Below are 24,459 nucleotides of genomic sequence, written 5' to 3' on the forward strand. Positions count from 1 at the left end.
CTTTTCAATGTATATCAAAGGCAAAAGCAAAACGCAGACATCCAAAAGAAACCCCTAATGCATACAGTGTTTTTAGGGAAATTTAGGTAATGCAAGTCTTTTTATATGGAGAGTTTAGGATTGGGGAGCATGTTAACCACTGGAAGGTCACGTATCCAATACGACTCTGTATCATCATAGCCCTAAGGAAAACATCTGTGGAATTTTAGAAACATAAGCAGCAAATTCTATTACCATAAATATCACTGCATGCTATTCATCCCTTTTCATTCCTCCTGTCCTTCCTTCCTTTTCTACTTTTTTTTCTCTCTTTTTTCTCTTTCTTCTTATGTTCCCATCCTTAAATTTTTTTCTCTTTGGACACTATGCAATTTCTGTCTGCCACCTCACAAAGACAAATTTCTAGAAAGAGTAGTTTATACAGCATGGAACAAAAGTAGGTTTACAATTATAATAAAAATAAGTAATGCAATAATTAATGGATAATAATAATGAGTAAATCCTCAGACTCACAACTGTAAACCTACTTTTGCCCTACCCCGTCTACTAGCTTACACTTTTCTCCCCTCCTATTAACTCGCAAAGCCACCAAAGTGTGGTTTTCATCTTTAGCAACCTGCTAACATATTTTTCACCAAAATCACATGATATTGCTCCTAATTGGGAAATCTAGTAGATGGTTCTGATCTCTTATTGGTCGTTTCTGCATTGTCTGGACTTGTGGGTTATTAGCTCCATTGTAAACCTCTCTATTTTTTTTAAGTTCAGTGCTGCAAGCTGTCCCTACAGCTCACTAACCACCCCTCCTCTGTCTGCCTCCCTCGTGGGCTCCACCCATTCACCAGTGTTGAAGCACTGCGCTAGTTCCGTACAGATGTGAGTGAGCACAGTCACAAGCCCTGCAAGATGTACACACGCACACAGCTAGACAACAATGAGAGGGCAAGCTCAGGACCACAGAAGACACCCCATGTGGTGAAGAGAAAGAATCGATGCAGAATATGGGTTGGAGTACCTCTGGGAGCATCCCGGCTGTACAGAACACGAGTGACATTTGAAGTTTGCAGAATGCATTTGGTTCTTAGCACTGATACTCTTAGAGCCCTGGGCAAGCTACTTGAGTGCAGTGAGCACTTAACGGGAATAGTAATACTTACCTCATAGGATTGTCAAGAGAATTAAGGAAAACAAATTAAGTCATTTTTTGTTGGTATGTAGTATGTGCTTCATGAGTATGTGTTCATGTTCCTTGTTTCATAGAAAAGGGGTGTCTTGAGAGACCTATGAATAATGAAGCACTATGTGGATACTTAGAAAAAGGAAAGATGTTTTAGGAGAGAGTTACGGAAGGAGAGAGGACTGGGGAGGAGAATTGCCTATAATATGCTGTGGGAGTGCTGGCGCCCTGCAGAGGAAAATGTGTGCAGTGACTAAAGGGGAAGAAGTGTGAACAGGTAGATTGTGGCCATAAAATCATTTTAGGGCAAATACAAATGGTCCAACTTACTTATTTTATACTTATATATTAAGTATATGTATGTGTATTATATATGGCATATTTATTCCAACTTGATTATTTTATTGCAAATATTTTTCAAATATAATATCTTAGTTCTTGAACTTCTCTGCCTTCTCCAATACACAGGAATGAACAATAAGAAGTAAAATAGATCATTAAATTACATGGTACATTAGAAGCAAAAAGGGTTATAAAGAAAAATAGAGTGTGCTGGGTTGAGAATGACAAGCGGATATAATTTTAAATAAAGTGTTTAGGAAAGGCTCCTCTGAGGAGGTGATGTTGGACAAACACTTGAGTTGGGTATCTATGGGAAAGGCTTTCCAGGAAGAGGGAATAGCCATTGCAAAGTCCCCGAAGCAGGAGTGTTCCTGGCATGTTTGAGGAACATCAAGGAGGCTGGGGCATAGGTGCGAGGGAAGGCAGTGAAGGGCGGTGGAAGATGAGGTCAGAGGCTGAGCGGGGCCTGATTACAGAGGGCCTCGTAGGACATGGAAGATGATGCCATTTGCCTCCAATGTGCTGAGAGGCCCTTGAGGCCTTGAACAGCAGAGGAGTTGACATGATCTAACTTAACTGCTACCATGGCCACCCTGATGCTGTGTGAAAGAGGAAGCCCTTGGGCCGCTTTTTCTCCTCTCCCCTCCATCCAAGGCTGAAGCGGCAGGGAGCTCTAGGACAGGAGTGGGAGAGCTGAGGAGAAATAGTGAACACTCTACCTGTACCTCCTCCGGCCCACTGTGGTCTGCTAAGCCTGAGCTGGGAAGGAAAGCATCAGATGTCTAGATGGTTAAATGAGACTTTGACAAATGTCAGAATGGTGCCCAGAAAAGGCATGGGACCTGGTGCATTAGTTAGGATTCTGCAAAGGAATATACCAACAAGGTGGATATGGTAGTGACTATAGCTATAGATATCGATATAAGAGGTTTACTATAGGAATTGGCTCACATGGTAATACAGGCCAAGAGGCCCCATGATCTGCTGTCTGCTAGCTGATGAATGAGGAAGTTGGTAGTATAACTCAGTTCAAGTCCAAGGGCCTGAGAAGCAGGGATCTGCTAGTGTAACTCCCAGTCCAAGGTCAAAGACCTGAGATCCAGGGGGCCACTGGTGTCAAGTCCCAGAGTTCAAAAGCCCAAGAACCACAAGTTTAATGTCCTAGAACAAGAAAAGATGACACTCCAGCTCAGGAAGACAAGGAAAGATTTCACCCTTTCTCTGCCTTTTGGTTCCATTCAGACCCCCACATTGCTGGTGTCGGCCCACCTTGGTGAGGGTGAATCTTCTTTACTCAGGCTACTGAGTCAAATGCTAATCTCAGCCAGAAACACCCTCACAAAGATACCCAGAAGTAATGTTTACCAACTCTCTGAGTATACCTTAGAACAGTCAAATGGGCATTAAAATTAACCATCACCCAAGATTCCATCTGGATGCAAAGAAGAATAATCCAAAGAGTTTGCCAAAAGGTGGTGGTGTAAAAAACATCCAGATTTATTTAATTTCATCTATGTTGAGTCATTTAATAGATGAGTTATATACACTTATAAACCATTATAGACATGTAGTAATAATAAATTATACAGTAAGTACATTAGGTAGTCAGTTCTTTGCTATTGTAGATAAAAAGATCAACAGAGACACTGCAGAGGATGGTGGTACACTTCTCTGACCTGGAGAACTCAGCAAAGGCGGGATCACGAGGTGGGGCTGCCAGGCCAATGGAATGCAGGTGGTCAGTGAGCAGTGGAGATGGAGAAATAGATGGCGATGTGAAGGTGATGGCTGGTACGCTTGACATTTCTATGGTAGAAAACATGGGACGGAAGTAGAGAGCAGCAAGAATTGAGGCTCTTAAGGTCTGTCCCACATGGGTAGAGGAGGGGAGAAAAATAAGAGCATTCTGAGACCAATCAACTAGAAAAGGAGGGACAGGGAAGAGAATAACAGGAAAGAAGAAACAAGTATATTTATTTCAGACCAAAAGGGGGCGGTCAAGCACAATGATGCTGGATGTTTGAGAACCCCCAAGAAGACTTACAAACAGGGCCTTTTATTTATAAGTCAGGCAATACTGTTGTAAAATTATAAAGGACAGAAAATAAAGGAACTGAGACAATTGATAGACTGTGGAACAGGTGTGTGAATTCTCAGTATAGTCATACATTCTAAAAAGAACTGCTAAAAAAAATTAGTCCTCTTGGTAAAGCAAGATTGAGTGGAAATTTAAGAATATTCTAATCCTGGACTGGCAGGCAATGAGCAGAATCATCAGCAAAAGCTCCTGATCAGTTCCTGGGACACAGAGGTGATAAGTGGGAATGCTTTGCAACACAGCAAGGTGGTAGTTAGTTTGAAGGCCCTTGGCTTCCTGAGAATTCTGTCTTCATAATAAGTTTATTCCATTGCACAAATAGTTTCAACTAGAAATCTTAATGGTCTCGTCATCTCTGAACACATACTGGATGCAAAAACAGCACCCTGCAATAGGAATTTCTGAGCCCCCCTTTTTCTTTGTTGTTTTTCCAGTGCCTAGATTCAGGCACATGAGCAGGACAGGGGGGCCCTGCTATTGGAATTGATATTAGAATGAAGTGGGGATGGCTAGGCTTGGGGGAGTGGCGCGAGGAAAGTGGAGACAACTGTACCTGAACAACAGTAAAAAACAAAAGTTTAAAAAAAAGGATGAGGACCTAGAACCAGGAAGATGGAGCCAAGCATGCTGTGCCAGACAGGCTCCCAGGACTTGCAGGGGATAAGATTCTACACAGATGATATGGGATGAAGGCGGTGGCAGAGTCTATGGAGAGCTACAGCCATGGACCAAGCAGACAGTGTGGCTGGGTGTTTGGATCCTTCCTTCCAGCAGAGACTGACTGGCTGTTCCCTGAACCCATTTTTCCTTCCTCCTGGGCATGTGGATTCTGATTCCATGTGCCTGAGTTCTGGCCAAAAGAATGTGAGCCGAGGAATGTGCTAGTTGCTAAAACGTCCCTCAGTATCCTCCACATTTGCTAGCTGTATTTAAGAGCACTACATGCCACCGTGATATTCATCATTCACTCATTCATTTATTCATTTCTTTCATTTACTCTCTGAGACCAGACCTGAAGATAGAGCCACTTTAAGTAACTTCTTCACATGACCTTTTATAAGTCTGGTTTGTGACCTAGGAGGTAGTAAACCATTGCTACACCCGATTAAGAAACCACAGAATTAGACGACATTCTTATGGTATTTCCATTGTACTTCCTGCCATGGCCATAGTGCAAAGCACTACGTACTATGGCCCATTTTTTATTCTTTTTCCTTCAAAAAATCATTCTTATTGAGTACTGACTCTGCAGTGGGTGCTTGTGAAACTTATGCCATGATAAGTATATAAATGTAGGCTTATAACTAAGTTAAGGCTGTAACTAATTTGAGCCTCATTCTGCACTTAGGCAGCCTGAATCTTCTTAATATACAGGGAGTGGTTGCTGATCATAGGTGCATTATCACCAGCCCAAAGGTAACTTGGCAGTGCCTGCTAAGGAATGGGGGAAATATGAGAAAGTTCCAAGGAATTCCCAAGATATTTTTGCATTCCTATGCATATGTTTTTTTTTCTTTCAGGGTTTCTATCCCAATAAGATCCTTAAAGGCAGACACAGGCAAGCTCTGGGTATGTCAATGCAGGAGACATTTCCCAGAATCTCTTCTTCTGACATCCTTTCATGTACATGTTCTCTCAGCACCAGTCAGGTGTCTGACTCCTGTGATTAGCTTCAGATCTCTTTAAATACAGTTTTTGATGCCCCAAGATAATTGATAAACAAGGGGGGAAATGATCATACCTCATGAGGACCAAGATTCATAAATACTAATTACAAAGTGTAATTTTTTTAATTCCTTTTGAATTAGGGTTGCACAGAGAACAGTTTGTTGGTAGCCTTCCCGAGACCACAAGAGGGTTCAAATACTTTTGCCCTGTGGGGGAAAACCATCCCTGGTGCTGGAACCCTAATCAAGGTGAACACTGGAAAATGCTGCTTCCCGGGTTCCTGCCACCCCCTTTTCTGGAGAAGTGTGGGTCAGAGGCGAGGTGGTGAGGGGACACACAGGCAGAGGCAAAAGCTGCTGTGTCCTCATCCCCTTGTGCATGAAATTTTATTGTAGATACTGTTGCCCATCAAACGCATTGTTGGGTGGAAGTGTCACGTGTTCCTTCGCAGATGTTACTTCCGGTTAAGCCACAGGCAGCAGAGAGAGGATGTGGCATTTTCCTCTTCACTTGGTAACATCCCACCTCCCAGCAGTCATTTGCAAAGCAACATTACTTGCATAACAATTGAGCCAATCTAATATTTTAGGTTATGATGTCAAGATATATTAACATTGCAGCCTACTGACTTAAAAAGCAACCAAAGACAGGAAATGATTAAGGCCAAGTTGGGACTGAAAAGGATCTAAGGGAATGTCATTCATTATGGAAATCTTAAAAGCTTCTAATGACCTGTTACTCCCAAAAATAACTGCTACTCTGTTGAATTTACTTTTTGCTAAACAAGCTTCACATTTAATGATATCTTTCTCTATGGCCTAAGAAAGACCCACAAAAATTTATTTCACAATGAAATACTCAGTCAGCAATCCATCACGCAGACATCATCTGTGCTTCTGTCACTATGTTTAATTTAGTATTACATATTAAATGTATTTATGAATTCTGCTAAGATTATTATCTGTTTAAGATTATCTGACAGGCTATATCTTAGAGGCCAAATGTCATCTTGGCTTTTCTATATATATTTTATATTCTTAAACCAAAGATGTTGTCCCTGAATATTTCCATGGCACAGAATGCATTGTGCAAAGCATAGAATTACGGTAAATCTGAATATAACAGCAGTGATTGTCATCAAATCAGTGTTTTTTAGGGTAAGACATGCCATGAACAATCTTACCACCCTCTTTCATCTACGATAGCAGAGGCCTTATTTGTTTATCTGTGGCTATACCTCCAGGTCCATAACAGTTAATCAATAAATATTTATTGGGTGGATGGATGAATGAATGAGTGGGTGGATGGATGGGTAGATAGATGGATGGATGGATCAAAAGGTAGATGGATGGATGGTTGGATGGATAGGTGGGTGGATGGATGGATGGAGGGATGAGTGGGTGGGTGGGTGGGTGGGTGGGTGGGTATATGTGTGTGCTGTGGGGATGGAGGTTGCGCTTTTTCTGTGAGCACAGGCTTAATTAAGTCAGGCTGTTTTGAATTACTGAGCTTTACAAACACTTACTGGAAGTCAGTGTCCTACTGTTTATGTGAAAAAGTGAAAGTGCCAAGGGCGAATGAATGCTTAGGAGAATGACAATGCTTCCCATTAAATGAAGCCAGTTTATTGGGGGGTTAGAAAACAAGTTAAAATTTGAAACTGCTTTTCCCAAACAAATCATGGTCTTTCAAATTAAACGGTCATCCTGGAAACTGAAGAATAAGTAAAAGCATAGAAAAGTTCCTGGGTCTGATTCAGTGAGTGAAGAGTCCTTTTTCAGTGGGGGCGTTCACAAGGATGGGAATGAACACAAAGGCAAAAGTGGCAGCCGCTGTGCAATGTCTTCGGGTGTGAGTTCCCAAGAGGACCAATCACTTCCACACAGACTTGACTATACAAATCAGTTGGCTCAACCCCAAGGAGGGCTAAGAATAGGGCTGGGAAGTAGCAATAATGAATTATCCTGCTGAGTTTATTAATATTTGGGCAGAAAAAGATGGATTCGTTTTAGAGCTAGGCATCATTTTAACATGCACATGATAGGTGGTGGCTTTTTTTTTTTCAGCAGAAATAAATGTAGCTGTCCCCTAACGGGAGCAATTTCCCTTCATATTTCTTGCAGCTCTTGTCCCATGAGGCGACAGATGAGTATGTGATAGCAATACTGATTCCAGTGCCGAGACGCCATCTGATCCACCAGCAGAGCTGGTAGATTCAGATCAGTGTCAGCCCGTGCCTCTGGGCAGCAGTCTTTCAGTGCAGGATTTGCTCTGCGGACCAGAAAAACAGCTGGTGACTCGCAATATGTTATACAAAAGACCTTTTAAATGTTTTGTTGTTTCCCGTTATGATGTAGTGTTAGTCACTCCAAATAATTTTTTTTATTTGTGTGACTGTCTGGTGGAACAAAATCCTGTTAAGCAACTGGTAAAAATGCAATTCCAACTTAAACCGGTGTCTGCAGGATTCTGAGGCTGATAAGTGGCTGGGAATAAGCCTCGACCTGCATATACATTATTTTAAATATAAACACTTTATCCAAGGAAAACCTTTTTTTTTTTTTGGGGGGGGGGGTCTGGTCCTGAAATTGCCTATAAAATGCAAGTATATGCTAAAACAAATCATTCTTGTGAGTTTCAAAATTTTATGAAAACAAGATCTTTCACACAGCTCTGTTGTTAATTTCCAGTGTATGCTGTTTACACATGGCAGAATTGAAGGATGTGTCTTTATTTTTGGGTCAAGTTTTTTCCCTCGTAAAAGATGTATAATAATTCCCATGAGTACAAAAAAAACGTATTTCTGTTTTGGGGAAGTACTCAATGCCATAATCCCAGAAACTGAACTTCTTTCTCTCAGTTCTTTTTGGTTTTTATCTTTTTTTTTTGCATGAGGTTTCTTTCTCATTAAAAAAAATATTTTACTTTCTGATCTGTAATCCAGCTGTATGGTCACAGTTAGGGGCCCTAGTGCTGAAATACTATGTACGTCTAGATAAAGAGGTATGGAGAAAGCTGGCAAGACTTTTGGAAGATCTAGACTGACTTCAAGAGAATGGATTTGAACTTTTCTGAGTGTTAAATAGATTTTGAAGTCTACAAATGGCTATTTACTATCAAATCGGTATCCCAAATCTAATGAGATTACCTAAATTTCCACACCAAACCATCAGAGCTGCCAATGCCAGAATGATGGTCTCAGTGCATCAATTTGGTGCCTATTTACAGTTTCCAACATGTTTTCCATAGCCCTCTGTTGAATATTTTAATAAAATAGCTAAGTGAATGTCAGCCATCTCACATGTCTCTATAAATAAAGAAATATGTAAAGTACTATCATATTCATTATTTCTAGGATATGTGTTGAGACTGTGGTCTTATTAAGAAGGAGTCTCTATATTTGACAGCAATCATAATTAGCAGTTGTTCAGAATGTGAAGAATTTTGATTGACTGATTGATTGGTTGGTTGATTTGGCTGTGCTTCAGGCCTTGTCAACATGGATAAAATATTTCACTGAGTTCATTCATCTTGTATAGCTATTTTTATATGGACTTAATATTTTATGAACACTAATATCTACCATACACAGTGGCTTCTGAATAAATAACAAAGCAATTTCTTGAGAAAATGAAACTTAAAGGAAGATAAAAATACCAGACCAAAAGAGCATTTCCTGAAGTGTGTCCAGGAACACTAAATCTTGGAGAAATTAATAGGATAGGGAATAAAAAATGAGTAACCTAGTTATATAAGCCATTACTATACTCTCCTTATTTTATGATTGATCAGAACTTTTAATATGCTGTGAATATTGTAAATCTCAAAAAATTCAATGTAGTATGCATGCTCCTCCAACTTGCTTAATGAAATGTCTGGTCTGCATCCAATCCCCTAATTTGTTTTCCAAGACTGTTTTGAAAAGCAGCCGTCTGTGATGTTTGCTTGGTAAGTACAGATTAACAGCTATGCTGTAGTAATAAATAAACATTATTTATAAATAAAATAAATATCAGTTGGAACAACTGGACATTCACGTGCAGAATAATAGATCTAGGTTCACATCTTATGCTGTTTACAAATGTGAACTCAAATGGATGATGAATGTAAATGTAAAACCCACTTTGAAACTTCTAGAAGATTACAAAGGAGAAAATCCAGATGACCTTGGCTTTGGTGATGACTTTTTAGATAGAACATCAAAGGCATGATGAATGAAAGAAATAATTGATAAGGTGGGCTTCATTAAAATTAAAAATATCTATCTGTTCTATACAACATGTTGTCAAGTGAAAGAAAAGACAAACTAATGATTAGGAGAGAACATTTTCAAAAGATATACATGATAGAGATCATTATCCAAAATATAAAGAGAACTTTTAAATTCAACAGATAAACAAAGAACTAGATTTAAAAATAGACCAAAAGACCTTAAGAGACACTTCATCAGCTGCTGTGAGAAGACCTCCCCTCCCGCCATATCTGCAATGAATGGTCACCCAGAACTGCTCCAGCTTCCTGATCAAGAGGAAAAAGCAGATGTACAGCACTGAACCCAATAATCTGAAGACCCACCACTGCTTTTGCTACAACTGGGCTGATTCACCACAAGAAGGTCGGCATGGAGCCAGCAGCCAATGGCAAAGGTGTGATGGTCATCATGCAGCAGAGATCCGGCCAATGAAAGCCAGCCACGAGCTACGTGATGACCACCATCAACAAGAACACCTGGCCCACACTGAGCAGCGTCCATCACATGATCTGCAAGAACAAGTAGCACCCAGATCTGCGCGTGGCCAACATCCACAGGGCCAGTGCCATCCTGAGCAGCCAGAAGCCATGATGGTGAGCCCCCCCCACCAAGAGCTACTGAGCACCCATCTGCCCCCAAAGCAATAAGGGTGTCAGCCAACTTTCTTAAAAAGAGAGAGGGAGAGAGAGACACTCCATCAAAGAATATATACAGATGGCCAGTAAGCATATGAACAGTCACCCCATATTGTATGTCATCAGGGAAATGCAAATTGAAACAATGAAATACCAATACACATCTATTAGAGTGGCCAGATCCACCACACCGACAGCACCAGACGCTGGGGAGGATGGAGAGCAGCAGGAACTCTCATTCATCACTGGTGGGAAGAAAATGGTACAGCCACCTTGGAAGACGGTTTGGCAGTTTCTTATAGCACCGAACATGGTCTTATGAGGGGGAACCCAAAGAATCAGAATTTATTTATTAAAAATTGTGTATTTATTCTTAGATGTTTAAACTTCAGTCACCTTCAGTACACATTTGATGCAATACACCTATTGAGACATTTCTTTCCACTGCTCAAAACAGTTTTTGAACTTGCCGATTTTGATACCTTTTAGTGCTTCTGCCGTTTTTATGTTTCACCTATTCCAGATGGGCAAAATGTTTCCTCTGAAGAATTTTTTCATCCAGGGGAAAACAAAAAAAAAAGTTACTTAGGGCGAGACCGGGTAAATAGGGAGGGTGGGTCACAGGGTTCGTGCTGTTTTTTGTCGAAAACTGCTGAACACTCAGTGCAGTGTGGGCCTGTGTGCTCATAAATCACCCATGATGAAATGGGCAAACACATCGAAAGAGTCTTCGAAAAAAATTCACTGGAGCAGAACCCAGGGGAAGCCTGCACTTCGTCGGGCTGGCCCTCCAGAAGGTAACTGCGGGTTTTTCGTGGGCCCCGCTTTGTATGTGATCTAGCAACTGTGAACTATATTTACTCAAAGGAGTCAAAATATATGCACACAAAAACCTGCACATGGATATTTATAGCACTTCTATTTATAAATGTCAAAATTTGGAAGCAGCAAAGATGTTCTTCAGAAGGTGAATGGATAAATAAACTATAGCTCATACAGACCATAAAATATTATTCAACACTAAAAAGAAATGAGCTATCAAGCCATGGACAGACATGGAGGAAACTTGAATGTACTTATCTTACTAATTCTAAGACCCAGTCTGAAAAGTCTGCTTACTGTATGATTCTAACTCTGTGACATAGAGGAAAAGGCATAACTATGGAGACATAAAAAGCACAGTGGCTGTCAGAGGTTGGGAGGAAAAAGGAAGGGATGAACAGACAGCACAGATGATTTTTCATGAAATTGCTCTGAATGATACTATAATTTTAGGCATGTGTCGTTATGCATTTGTGCAAACCCACAGAATGTACCCCACCGAGAGAGAACTCCAAGGTAAACTGTGGTCTTTGGGAGACTGTGATGTGACAATGTATGCTCATCAGCTGCAGCAAATGTGCCACTCTGGGGGGAGGGGTGGCGGTGTCGGTAATGGGGGACGCTGTGCATGTGTGCGAGGAGGGAGTATATGGGATACTTTACACCCTCCTCAATTTTGCTTAGAACCTAAACAGCTCTAAAATCTATTATTGAAAAACAAAAATCCAAAATACATACCCTAAAATTTAAGAACTCAATGCTAGGAAATATAATTTAATGCAGTGTTTTTCATTGTGGTGGCTTTGTGAATTTTTTTATCTGTCATTTATTTAGGGCCTGCTACATGCCAGACACTGAGCTAGGTACTTCAATTAAAATCCACAATATATTAAAATCCACAATAATTCTACAAAGCAGCTATTATTTTCCTCACTTAGTGGATATGGAACTGAAGCTTTGCGTGGCTTAGTAACTTCCCCAAGGTTGCAGACCCAGTCAGTGGTGAAGGTGGAATTCAAACTTAGGCTAGAACTGACTCTGTTAACAATAATATTCAAAAAATAGACTAAGTAACATATACAACAATGTGTATATGATAGAAAGATGAACCAGTTTTCATCTGACTCTCAAAAGGATCTATGATCCAGCCCTGACCAGTGTGGCTCAGTTGGTTCGGTGATGACGCCACAGAGTGAGAGGTCACGGTTTGACCTGATTTGTAGTCAGGGCACAGGACACATGTCTGGGTTAGGGTTTGGTCCCTGGTCAGGACACATACAGAAAGTAACTGATCAAGGTTTCTCTCTCACACATCAATGTTTGTCTCCCTCTATTTCTCTCTCCCTTTTCCTCTCTAAAAATAAGTCACTTTTTTAAAAAGACCTATGATCCAAAAAATTTCAAGAATCACTGGATTCAGCTTTCAACCTAGAGGCCCAGAGCAGTGATGTGATTTCCTCAGCAACACACCACTAATTGGTAAAAAGAATAGAAACTAGCAGCATGCTCTCCTGACTTCCACTTGGACGATAAGATGCTATATCATCATTGATGGCTTTCAGCTTAGTTAATTTCAGAAAATGAAGGAGAACAAAACTGCTATTAAAAGTTTAGAGCCATTTTGCTTGTAGATTAGGGGAATTTTCCATTAAATTCATTATTTCATGATGAAACACTGAGATTGTTTCATACCCCAAAATGAGACTATAACTACAAAGGACATTAAAATATTTAAAACTATTTAAGTGTCAAGGTGAGAGGGAAAACATAATGTCTAGGAAAAAATAATTCAAACTTTCCTGGCTGGCCCAATGGATGCAGCACCAGCCTGCAAACCAAAGGGTCCCCATTCAATTCCCAGTCAGAGTACATGCCTGGGTTATGGGCTAGGTCCGCAGTAGGGGACTCACAAGAGGCAACCACACATTGATGTTTCTCTCCCTCTCTTTCTCTTTCCCTTCCCCTCTCTAAAAATAATAAATAAAATATTTTTTAAATTAATAATAGTAATTCAAACCAAGATGTTTGAATAATAAAAGACTCAACTGCAGTAAAAATTCTTGTATTCTTGTTCAAGAGTAATAGTCACCTCTGTAATATAATTTGAAGTTGTGTTGCTGTCCAAATGTCTATTCTTCCACATGCATTATGTTCGATTAAGGCACTGTGTTTTAATACCACTCATTTTAATGAAAACAATTCTAGAGTAGAAATACATACAGCAGATTCTCAAATATTGAATGCAGTGTGAGCTTGAACTTGGCAAAACTCTTTTTATTGGTGTCAGGAAATAATAGAGATAAACTTTGATGGGAGGAGGCTCATGGAAGTGGTCAGAAAATGAAAGAATGCTTGAGGCAGATAAGCTAGTAAAGGCAGCAATAGCGAACAATAAATAGCATGTAGGGCACATGGGAGATGTATGGAGGGAGATCACCCAGTGGAAAGTGGCCCCACAAGGAGATGTTGGAAAATACTAATGCCAGTTGACAATATTTTACTCTTTGATGATATAATCCAATTTTAGGAACGCCTTCTTTACCATAAAGCAATGTATATTTACAGTCTTTTCAGCTTTTATAACTTGTTACACATCAAAAAATGGTTGGGAAGAGAAAAATACAGAGTACTATAACTCTAACGCTGTCCTTGACCAGCTCTCATCAGGTGTAGCAGCTGCTGTGTATGTGGGAGAGAAGTGGTGGATGACCGGGAAATAAAATGAGCTGTTCCAGGGTGATGTCCTGAAATAGATAGAAGACTTGCAATTTCACACCGAGATCCACAGCCTGGCCTTGTTTTCTGGTTGCAAATCTGAAATGACAGTAATCCATCTGTCAGCCTGACATCTTTTTATGCTCCCTTTCAATCACTTGCAGAAAAAATTTTTTCTAGATTGATTCTGATTTGGCAGCTTTCTTATTGCCTATCATGTTAAAGACATTAAAAGATAGCAACAAATTTCATTTTCTCTGATCCTCAGGGTTTTAAAGTTGAAATTTTACTCACTCTATTTGGTACCCATGAACAGATAACTGACAAATAAATGAATTGTGGAACAACTGTTCCGTGTGCCTTTACATAAATTCTAGAAGGTGATAGGATATGTATATCTATTCAGTAAACAAAGAAACTGAGCACATAATAGAAAATTAAAAAGAGATATTCCTAAAAAAGAGATGTCATTCTGTGTTGAACAAGGCTGTGCAAGAACCAACAAGTCCCAGAATCTGAGAATGAGATGATGCTAGCGCCCTGTGTAGATGCAACAAACCAATGGAACAGGCACCCAGTGCCAGGTAGATTCAACTGGCAGCAAGTGATGGGTAACTTGGGGAAATCAGCTAAATGCAAAGGGCTAGGAGATTAATAGATATTAAGGCATGTGAAGATAAAAGTCCGGGACATGTATCAGCAGCAGCTATGTAAAGAAGCAGGTTCATGGCCTCAGACCCTGCAGAAGAAAGTCTTTGCTTTCCATGTCTTTGTATCTTGCTTATTGGGTTAAGATGACCCTGGGTTGTGCTTTATACATTAAAAATAGAATAAAATTAAAATATTGACCTGACCTGAATCAGCTCAATAACTGACTCAGGATTCTATGTTTTAGAAGAGATTTATTCATATAGTGCCAAAATACCTATCAGAGTGGCAACAGAAGGTGGCCAGTGACATCATGGACTGATAAACTAGTCAGAGTTCCTCTGTGCATCATGCAATGGAGCCAAGCTCACCTTTTGGTCCTAAGTGTTTCAGAAGGTAGCTTCATCAGAGTGAACATGAGTAGTACAGAGATCCTATACACAGGCGAGAGGGTCAAATCTTAAGAGGTACCATGTTTGTTTTCTCACTTGGAAGTAAGAGTGTTGTTTGCTCTTGGTTTTGGCTGGTTTTGATTGGTTTATTTTGTTTCTGTTAAAGAGTTTCATTCTGTGGTTCAGAAACATTCATTTATTTCAGAAACTATATTCTTTAAAAGTTTAGTTTCATTTTGATGATCTTCATATTCTTTTGGTTCCTCTTATTAGAATTTCAGTTACACTGCAATTCGGTTAACATCTATAAATTCCACATGAATATAAACTTAAGTAAGCTTGTTTATGGAAAAGAGACCGACTCTAAAGTTCCATACTTTGCCCTTTCACTTTGTAGTTTGGTTTATGATACCTTGAATAACTTTGAAGTCAGCTGACAATTTGGAAATATATAAATTTTGTTTAGATTTGGAGACCTTCCAATTTCTTCTGATTAAAATTAATCATACCCCACCCCTAACCCATTGTACTGTTCTATGTTGTCATACAGCTATTTGCATGCAGATGCACATATCTATCAAATCTCAGAGACTGAAAGCTCTTCAAGGCAGAGATAGGGTCATTCATTTTCAGATCCTCAGTAGCAAACACAAAGCCCAGTAACAAACATTCAGTGTCTCTAATGAATCAAGGAGAGTCGAGGTGACATCACCACAGTAACAAGCAAGGGTAGCTTTTTAAAAACAAAATTTTTAATCAGGAAGTGAATGTTAACCTTGCAAGGAAGAAGAAAGAGGGAGAGAAAAGATGAGGGAGATGGGGAGAGAGAGGAAAAGAAAGAAGGAGAGAAAAAAAGGAAAAAAGGAGGAGAAAGAGGTGTAGGAGGAGGAAAAATTGAGATCATTTGTGTAGATGTTATCAAAGATGAGGATGACTAAAGAAAAACAAAGCTATGATTAAAAGAGAACAATACTGGAGAGTTTTGGTTTTCTGAGATAAAATGTATTGTAAAAAATGTGAAGTAACATAGTTTTGGATGTTTAAGAAGTCCAAATTCTGGCACTTGCTCTTCATACCTGTGGAATATTAACTTTATTAATAACTTGACAATTGCCTCAAAATCCAAGTAAAAAATGGGAAAAGGTGGTTTCAGGCAAGGGTTGAATGGAGTTTCATGTCCCATCCAGAATCTAGACCTTGGGGTCACATACTCATGTGTGGAAGTGGGTGAATGTGAGAATATACTCTCATGTTTAGCCTGTTGGTAGGTGGGGAGAGAGAAAAGGAGAGAAGCTAGTGAACAGAGAGACAGAGCTTTGGACATACTCACCTATCCAGTGTCAGGTTGAACTGAACCCAAAGATGCATTATATTTCTGTGCAATAATATTGATCATAGTGTCGCATGGCCCCATGAATAACAGAATCAATCAAATAAGAAAGTCCTCTTTTAGTTCTTTACTAAAAGAACAAAAGAAAAGTACTAGAAGGGATTTACCTAAGGATCTAGGGAGCAGTGAGCAGATGGATATTTTCTGTTTATTATCTGAGATAGGAAGTCAGCAAAAGAAGGAAAGCGTGCGTTCCATATTAGCCAGGGTTCCCCAGAGAAGCATAATCAGTGGGATATATAGTAAGAGACTTATTATTAGGAATTGGCTTACATGATTATGAGGCTGCAGAATCCCATGATCTGCCATTTGCAAGCTGGAGACCTGGGGAAAACTGGGTGGTATAATTTCTATCTGAGTTTGAGTCTGAAGACCTGGGAACCAGGAGAACCAATAATGTTAAGCCAAGTCCAAGGCCAAGGAGAAGACTAGTGTCCCAGCTCAAGCAGGCAATCAGGAAACAAAATGATCAAATTCCTCTGTCTTCCACCTTTTGTTCTATTCAGGCCCTCACTGGATTGGAAGATGCCCACCCACATTGGGGAGGGCAGTCTGCTGAGCCCGCTTTTTCAGATGCTGATCTCATCTGGAAACACCCTCACAGACACACCCAGAAATATTATTTAACCTTTGTTCAATCAAATACACATAAAATTAACCAATGCACCTTCTTTCCCCCAAACATCATTTTCCTTCTCTAATTTGTACTCTGTGATGTTCTTTGATGATGGGAACTATGTTTTACATATCACTGTACCTAGACCACTAAACTACATTGAACATTGATTGAAGCAATAAATGTCTTTTAAAATTAAAAGCTGATCAGATTTGAATAAGATTACTGCAACTCAAGGAATGCTTAAGAGAGTATTATCTGTCTTCACCGTTTGTTATAAACTCTTCACATATATTAACTCATTTAATGCAATAACAATTGCACTAAACACTAACTGAACTGTAACACTAGAAAGTATTATCCCCATTTTACAAACATTGAAACTAAAATGTAGAGAGTTTTCAGCATAGTGCCCCCATCTCTCAGCCAGCGAATGGCAGAATAGAACACACACACACTGTCTCCCCTTCCCTGCTTTATTGAGGTATAATTAACAAAGAGAAAATGTGTATATTTAAGGTGTACAACTAGATGTTTTGATGTATGCATACATTGTGAAACGAAGTCCACAGTCAAGCTAATTAACATATCCATTCCTTAACTTAGTAACCATTTTCTTTCTCTTTCATTTTGTTTGCATTATACAATACTTAACATCTATCCTCTTAGTAAACGTCAAGTGTTCAATACAGTATTGTTAACTACAGTAACTAAAGTCATAAGTGCTATACATTAACCCTCCAGAACTTCCTCAGCTTGCATAACTGAACTGTACACCCTGTGATCAACATCTCCCCTTGATCTTACCACCCCTATTCTACTCTCTTCCTCTGTGAATTTTACTCTTAGATTCCACATAATGAGTGAGATTGTGCCTTTTGTGTCTTTCTATATCTGACTTATTTCACTTAGCATAATGTCCTCAAGATCCACTCAGGTTGTCACTAATGGCAATGTTTCCTTTTTGTTTAAGGCTAAATAATATTTCATTGTGTATATATCATATTTTCTTTCTTTATTCACCCATTGATAAATTGTTATTCACATCTTGGCCATTGTGAATTGTGGTGCAATGAACATTGGAGTGTTTTATCCTTTTCAGTATACAAGTCTTTTACCTTTTTGGTTAAGTTTATTCATAAGTCCTTTATTCTTTTTGATGCTATTGTAAATGGAATTGTTTCAGATAGTTTGTTATTAGTATATAGAAATGCCACTGATTTTAGCATATTGTGTTTGTATCCTACAACTTAACTAAATTGGCTTATTATAGCTAACAGCCTTTGGCTAATCTTCAGAGTTTTAGATATAGAGATAGAGATAGAGATAGAGATAGAGATAGAGATAGAGATAGATAGAGATAGAGATGAGATAGAGAGATATAGATATGAGATGTCATATACAAACAGAAAAAGGTTTACTTCTTCCTTTCCAATTATTCTTTTTTCTTGTCTAATTGCTTGGCTACAACTTCCAGTACTATGCTGGATAGAAATGGTTAAGAGTTGGCTTACACAGGATCTTAGAAGAAAAGCTTTCAGTTTTTCCCCATTGATTATGATGTTAGCTGTGGGCTTTTCATTACAGCCTTTATTGTGTTTAATTTTTCTATAGCTATTTTATTGATAGTTTTTATCATGAATGACATTGAGTTTTGTCAGGTGCTTTCTTTGCATCTACTGAGATGATCATATATGGATTTTATCTTTCACTTTATTAATGCAGTGTGTCACAAAGATTGGTTTGCATATTTGAGCCATCCTTGCATACTACAGATAAATCCCACCTGGTCATGGTGTATGACACTTTCAATGTGCTGTTGAATTTGTTTGCTAGTATTCAGGATTTTTGCATCTACGTTAATTAGGAATACTGGCCTATGGTTTTTCCCCTCACCTCTGGGTGATGGTGGCCTCACAAAATAAATTTAGAAATGGTCCCTCTTCTATTTTTTGGAAGCTAAAACACATTGATATTAATTCTTCTTTTCATGTTTGGAAGAATTCACCCATTGAGCCATGTGGTCCTGGATTCTCTTTATTGGGAGATTTCTGATTACTATTTAATTGCCGCTGGTTTGCTTAGGCTTTCTATTTCTTCCTGATTCAGTCTTGGTGGATCATATGTTTCTAGGAACTTATCCTTCCCTTCTTAGTTACCCAGTTTGTTGGTGTATAATGGTTCATAATAATCCCTTTTGGTTCTTTTCTTTCCAAGGCATCTATTGTGATGTCTCCTTTTTCACTGTTTACTTTATTTGAGTCTTCTCTGTATTATCCTCACTGAGTTTAGCTAAGGGTTTGTCAATGTTATCTTTTAAAAAAACGATTTTAGTTTTGTTCATTTTTTCTCTTTTTCTTATTCTCTATTTTATTTGTTTTTGCTCAAATCTTATTATTGCCTTCTTTCCACTTATCTTGAGCTAGTTTGTTTTTATTTTCCCAGTTCTTTGAGGTGTAAAATTATGTTAACTTGAGATCTTTTTTCTTTTGCTACATTTAGAGCAATAAATGTAGGCATTTGTTGCTATAAACTTGTCTCTTAAAGATACATCCTAGCATGTGATTTCCCCTCTACAAACATATGCCACTAGCCTTTCCTTATTTTTTTGTGAAAACTGGAAGTCAGATTTTAAAAGACTCCGTGGCAATTAAACCATTGTGTTCATCTTTTATAAATGCTAGACCCTTAATTAAAGCTTTAAATTTTCATACTTTTACATCTCAAATGCTTATCACGTCCACAGTTAAGTGAGGCATCAATTAAATTCACCTAAATATAATAGGGCCTTAACAAGTATTTGCTATATACTCTCTTTTTGCTGTATTAGTATTTGCTATATTTGTATATCTAATTCTGTCAGTGTTCTTTAGAGGAAAGATAAGATGATTACCTGCGTTTTCCACATTATGTGATTATAGCTGGAAATATTCAAACTGTACTTGAACAACAATAAAAAATGTTAAAAAATAAAAATAAAAATAGTTTTAAAAATATTCACAACACATTTAGAGAAAAAAAAGAAACTTATAGCAGAAGATCAACTATCAAAAGCTGTAAGTCCCAATATAATTTAACTTTTCAGTAAATTTTTATTTAGTACTCTGTACACAAAGAGCTAGATAAATCATGCTAGGTTTATAAGGCAGTTATAAAAATAGCTGGAGGCTTAAAATGCTTACAGTGTAGTCCCAAAAGAAGGCTTGAATAAATCTAAATTATTTAGCACAGCATGTAAAGGCTTATTCTCTCATTACTTTCCCCTATTGCCATTCCAGTCTACTCTGAACATGACTATGCTTTCCTGCTGCCCATCTTCCTTTGTGCTGGCTTGTCCCATTGGCCAGTATTGGTGCCATTCAGAGGTTATTCACAGGGATAGGAAGCTGAGAAGGAGGTTCTGAAAAAAAGCTGATGAGTTTAGTGGTGGACATGTTAAGTTCAAGGTGCTAATGGAAGATGCAAGTAAAGGTATTGAGTGACAGTTGGATAATAATATTTAACAATTTGGTAATCACATATGAACTAAGGGAAAGGAAAAGTTTTAAACCTAGGTCATTGGAAAAAAGATGACAGAAAGTGGGAATTCAGTGGGTTAATTTTGAAAAAAATATGGCGAGATCAGTTTTGGATTTATTGCATTATAGATGATGATGATGAGACTTGAAGATTGACATTGTCTATGTAATCTTCAGAATGAAGGTGGAGGACAAACTGAGCAAGTGCTCCAGACTGAAGGAGATTAGATGGACACAGTGATTGGGTGCAGCACAGGGTACTGTAGAGGTGTTGTTGCTTTAAAGAACATGATTGGGCTGGAAAGAAGTATTCCAAGTCATGAAATCCAAAGACCTACATCCAAGATTGATCTATCCAGCAAAGCTTTCATTTAGAATGGAAGGGCAGCTAAAGTGCTTCTCAGATAAGATCAAATTCAAGGAGTTCATCATCACAAGCCCTTATTATATGAAATGTTAAAGGGACTTATCTAAGAAAAAGAAGATAACAAATATGAACAGTGAAAGGACAGCACACTCACAGTTATTAACAACCACACCTAAAACAAAAGCAAACTAAGAGGACAGCTAGATCAGGAGTGAACCATAGAAATGAAGATCACATGGAGGGTTAGCAACAGGGGAATGAGAGAAGGATAAGTGGGGAGAAGGTACAGAGAATAAGTAGCATAGACAGTAGGTGAAAAACAGATAGGCAGGGGGCAAGAATAGTATAGGAAATATAGAATCTAAAGAACTTGAGACACGTGGTCATAAACTAAAGGGGGAAATGGTGAGGGAGGGGGTGTGCAGGGTGGAGGGAAATGAAGGGGGGAATAGGACAACTGTAATGGCATAATCAATAAAATATATTTTTTTAAATTCAAAAGAACATGATTGGGATAGTTGAAAGCACTTGATTGGGGGCACTGTCAAAGGGTATACAAGTATTTTTTTATACTATTCTTGTCTTTTTTTGTAGTTATTATAAATTTTCTTTTAAAATTTCTTATGAATCTTTTGGGTCACCCTCTGAAATTGTTTTAAAATAAAAAGCAGAAAATTAGCAAACACAAATTTTATCATTTTTGGAGACCAAAAGTTGACATTATCAATATATCTTAAAATATAGGTGAAATACACTTACCTTAAGATACCTGTAGGTATTCACAAACCCAGTAATTCCACTTAGAGTCTTTCCCCTAAAGAAAGAATGCTCTGCATTGTTAAAGATAACATTATTTATAATTGCACTATTAGAAGCTATCAGACATCCAACTGAAAAGAAATGATTAAGTAAATGCTGATCTGTCTCCTTGATGAACACTACTCAGCTATATTATAATTTGATATATGACTGAATAGCAACATGCAAATGTGTTTAGTTTAATGTTAAATGAAAAAGTAGCATATAATCCAAGATAGTAACTATGATTATCATGTTTAAATGTAGATATGAAATACAGCAAGATAATATGGATGAAGCTTTGAAAATGGTGGAATTGGTAGTGATTTTTTCCCTCTTTAATCGTTTAATGTCTCAAAATAAGCTTACATTGCTTTCAAGATTTAAAGATATTTTCATTTCACAGGTCAAGAAATAGTTAGAAGCGCACCACCTCAGGACTAATGATTTATATGGAAGGCTACTTGCCATAGAGTTGTAACCATAGAAGCCAAAGTCTCTGGGAAATAGAATATGAAGAGAGAGGCCAGAGGGGGCCAAGAGGGGGCCATAGAGAGTTCCTACGTTTGGAGGAGAGCAATGTGGTGAACAGAGATGATGGGGGATTGACCAGGGAAGAAAGCCCTGAAAAGTGTGCGGGGAGAGGATCAGAGTTTTGGAGTATCACCCAGAAGAAGCCCAAGGACAAGAGAGAGGAAAGAAAGGATTTGACTATTTTCTCACTAAGCATTTCTCACAAAAGGGTCTTTAATAAAAGACAAGCTGGCTTTTATAATTCAACTCAAACACTTATGATTTTTGAAGTTAATTTCTATGGTTTGCATTTCAGTACTTTAACATGAAAAACAGAGTTTAGAAACTCCAGGAGCAGTTCGCTGTGATGAAATCGTGCACCTCTCTCGGTGACCTCGGTGGGCCAAGGGACACGGCTGTGTCCCATGTCTGGAAGCTTCTGGACATCTTGCCGGGAGCATTTTTTCATCAGAAGATGGTTCACTTCATAAGGTTTATAACCTTCCATAAAACTGCAGAATGTTTTATTCTTTTTTCATTAAGCCACCTTTGAAATAATTTTGGTTCCTTTATAGTCTTTTATTTAATGTTTTTTCATAGACTAGAGGGAGAAAAAATTCTATCAGTGGTCAAAATAGTAATTAGGCAGTATAAGTCACAGCCTAATGGCTTGGACGCCCATTTACTTGCAAGTTATCACTTCCATCTGCCTTCATCAGTGAATTCATCTAACGCTCAAAAATAACTTTACCTTCTTTGTAAACAATGGGGAAAAAAATTACCAAAATGTACATCTTCCCAATTACAAGTTACTAATGTTTGTATTTTTTCCTATTAAAGCATAATTCCCATGTTGTGAAAGCTCTTTCACTAAACTCTAAGGAAAGCATGAATTAATAAAACATCAAGAGATTTTATTGCCTAGATTGAAAAATCATATATTTGCATAAAATCAGCAACTGAACCTTTCAGGAATGAATTTAATCACAAGGAGCAGACCGCAAAAAGAAGAAGAAACACATGGCAAAATAAATCTTAAAACCACATTCAGCTTTAAAAAGAGGAAAATATCAGTTCCACTTATTCCTGAAGGATTTTTTTTAAATCTTTTAATTAATGACAGCCCTCAGGGCACTGAGCAATTGTTAATTAAAATGAGGAGAAAAGGGAGAGGAAGTAGGCAAGAATGCTGAGAGGATCATGGCTCCTTTTCTCTGCAGGGGAATAACATCACCAAGCCCACATTCATAAATATGAATATTTTTTAGAGGAAAAAAATAAAATTGTACCCCCCAAACCGCAAACTCAACATGGCATACACTAGCAGGTGCATAAATTAATTGGGACTCCTCCAGAAGTCTAAAACCATGGGGTGTCCCCTTTTGTCTAATTGAGTGGTGGTGGTCTCCCAGCCGTGACAGGACAGAGCACCTCCTCCTCGGGACAGGCTGACTTCCGTCAGGGGTGGTGGCCTGATCAAAGCTCTTTTCAGGGCTCTCACCCCCTTTCATTCTAGCCCCGGGCAGGCGGGCGTGCACACAGCAACCACCATCATTAGGAAACATGTCTTAAATGTTTCCAGTTGGGAGCTAGACTCACTGCCCATTCCATTCAGTTGCCTTTTCCCTTTTTCAACCATTAAATTTTTATTAAAAAAAATTATCAGATCTTTTGGTTCACCCTCTGTGCTTACCTAATTTGGGCAGGTTATTCATGATAATATTTTCCCAGCCCTTCCCTACCACTTTCTCCCTGCACCCCGCATGAAAAAGGCTTTTATCTCTCTCACACACGCTCAAAAATCTACTTAACAAGCAGAGCTTTAGAAGCTGAGAACAAAAAATAGTAAGAAAATCTGTTTCTCACTTTATTCAGAAGGTGACAGAAGCCAGAACCCAGAGGCTATATGTTCAGCATGAATAAAGTCATTCTTTGAAATTGGGATCATCTGGAATCGGTTTCCCCAATTTTTCCGGAATTGGTTTTCCCAATTTTTCTGACTCTGGTTTCACATAATCTTACAGGCTTTTTTACAATCTTGTTTTTTAAAAACAGAACGCAGCCCCAGAGGGCTTGAGTTTTTTGTGTTGTCGTTTTGGTTTTCTTTAATTTTCCCCTTTAGTCTGTGCGCACGTATCCTTTTGATGTTCTGCTTACTAGGATGTCAGGGCCAGCTCATGGGGGTCAGTGTGGTTTACGAAATTCTCAGATGCCCGCTACAATCAGTAGCTAGGAGACAACTGTGAATTTCATTTTGCTTTTTGTAGTCAGAGTACATTCTCTGCCACAGATAAGACCTGGACTTCCTAGCATTCTATCTCTAAAAGAACAAACTAGGTAATCAGAAAACTGTGCTCTGTACAAAATACCAGATCTCTGCTTATTTTAGAAATACCTGGTCAAGCATGGGTGCTAGGGTAGAAAAAGATAAGTTGTTTCCTTGCACTGCGATAACAATTTCTATCGGAAAATCCCTCATTTTCCTTGGAGGCCCTCAATAGCTTTGCC

At 38.6% G+C, this 24,459-nt stretch overlaps 1 pseudogene; it reads left to right on the top strand.

The window, feature by feature from the left end:
* The window catches only part of LOC119057894 (60S ribosomal protein L28-like), a 45,883-nt pseudogene extending 35,914 nt beyond the window's left edge, over nt 1-9,969 (top strand).
* Nucleotides 9,970-24,459: the final 14,490 nt, after the last annotated feature.

The sequence above is a fragment of the Artibeus jamaicensis genome, unplaced genomic scaffold (assembly GCF_021234435.1).
Source record: "Artibeus jamaicensis isolate MK-2021 breed Jamaican fruit bat unplaced genomic scaffold, CSHL_Jam_final contig_3176, whole genome shotgun sequence".
Lineage (NCBI taxonomy): Eukaryota > Metazoa > Chordata > Mammalia > Chiroptera > Phyllostomidae > Artibeus > Artibeus jamaicensis.